The sequence below is a fragment of the Sciurus vulgaris genome (genome assembly GCF_902686455.1).
Source record: "Sciurus vulgaris genome assembly, contig: HiC_scaffold_381_arrow_ctg1, whole genome shotgun sequence".
Classification (NCBI taxonomy): domain Eukaryota; kingdom Metazoa; phylum Chordata; class Mammalia; order Rodentia; family Sciuridae; genus Sciurus; species Sciurus vulgaris.
The window spans coordinates 1,491,782-1,493,962 of NW_027632661.1; positions in this window are offsets into that span (position 1 = coordinate 1,491,782).

Here is a 2,181-nt window from a genome sequence, read left to right on the forward strand (position 1 = left end):
CTGCATACTGGCTCTGTCTACATCTCACTCTCTCATCCAACAAGCCTTCCTGCCTTGTGGGAGAAGGACCACATTCCCCACCTGTCTTGGCTCCACCCACAGATGGAGGAGGGGCATCTGATTGGTGGGAAGCTGACACTCAGCTCCACCCAGTGGCTGGTTAACATGCAGATGGTTATGAGTGGGGATGCTTCCTGCAGCAGGTGAGAGGAAGACCCCCAAGTGTGGCTCACCCCCTTCCAGCCAAAGTGTGGTCAGCAGACCCACAGCCTCAGCATCAGCATCTAGGGTCTGTTAGAACTTGAAATCTCAGGTTGATCTTGGAGCTAATGAGGAAGAAGCTGCATTTTTTATAAAACCCTGGGTGAATCATGTGCACATTAAAGTCTGAGAAACTCTGGTAAAGTTAAAAAGGCATTTATTAGCTTGTCCCACAGGAAGACCAGAAAGCAACTCCAGTTTGGTTACCCAGAGTTGCAAGGGTGTCAGTCCTCTCTCTCTGCATTTCTCATATTCTCTGGTCTTTGCCTCAGGGTCTGGGATGACTGCCATGGCTCAAGCATCATCAGGCCATGTCCAAAACAGAGAAGGAGGAAAACTGCGATTGTTTTCATGTGTGTCTTGAGGTGTCTTTCCTGGGGCCCTCTTATAGATGCCCTTGGTTTTCATTGGCTGAAACTGGAAGACATGCCCACTCAAGTGAGTCATGTGATTGGTCCTTGAACTGATGACCAATCTTGTTGGGGAAAGAGCCCAGTGAGGAACAGGCTCTTCTCTTCCCTTAGCTCCTTGTTTGCTACCACAAATGGGGACAAAAGCAGAGTTCTTGCTATCATGGAAGATGGAGAATGGCATTCAGTGTCCTGCCTGTGTCTTCTCTCTGTCTCTCTGTCTCTTTCTCTCTCTGTCTCTCTCTCTCTCTGTTGCTGTCATCAGAGTGAGACTCACTGTCCTCATGTCCTCTGCTCATTGTCCTTCTAGCACTAGGCAGACCCAGCTCTCTCCACAGCCTGTTTTGAAGTACTTGCTGCTGTGGGAGGAAGGAGAGGGTACCCAAGCCACAGAGGCTCATCCAGTGTAGAGTACAAGCAACAGAAACCAGCTTTGGGGACCTGGATTTAATGTCCTGAAGAAAATTGCTGGAATGTCTTGGGGCAAATCACAGGGCTGAGTATATTAACTGTAAAGCCAGACTTGGGGGTGAGATGACAGGGCAGCTATGTGTCCCTGTGCCACCATCATAGGGAAATTGCTCCAACCCTGTGAACCCTGTGAGGCTGTGATTCAGATATCCAGAGGATAGAATTGGCCCTTCTTGGTGGCATGTGAACCCTGGACTGGGGAGGATCTGGAGTTTGACATGAGATAGAGGTCCTCTTTAAGCAGCAGAAGAAAAGATGGTACCAGTGAGCAAATGGCCTGCCCTCCACTGGAAGTGGTTAATTATGTGCTGGGGGCATCACATGCTGTGTGGTGTGTCTGTGCAATCCCTCATGTCCACTCAGGAGATCTGTTGACTACCCCTCTGAGTGACAACCAAAACTGTGTCTGAACCTTGGCAAATGACCCCAGAGGGAACATTGCCCTGGTTCTGGGACACTCCTTTTCTGAACCTCAAGCACCAGGATTTACTGCCACATTGATGTAGTGACACTGTGATGTTCAATGAAGTCCTCATGTTTGTGGTGTCCTCTCAACCAGCTGGAACCAGCCAGAAGAGCTACTGCCCACTCTGCACAAGTCTCCCTACACTGTGCAGAATATCTGCATGAAGAGGCCACTGTAGTATCACCCTCGTAGCTTCTGCTGGCTTGGAGTCCCATGGCTGGGCCCATGTGGATGCAGATCCAGTCCTGGGTGGGCCAGTGCTTAGGTCCTCGAGATACTCACACTGACTCCAGTGAACAGCAGAGATCTTAGAGAGTCTAGTGGGAACAAGGCCTGGGTGACACCCCATGGTGTCTGCCACCTCCCTGCCCTCTGGGCTCCCAGTGCAGCTGCAGTGGCTGTCACCTATACTGCCCTCTCACAGTGACAGGCACCTGTGCCCAGTTCTCAGGGCATGGGAAATGCAGGCACCCAGCTTTTCAATGTCCTGTGCACATTCCAAGTGAGCAGGGGCAGAGTGGCTTTGTCCTGAGGGGTCTGAGCTGGGGCAGTGCTGATGGCCACAATTCCCAT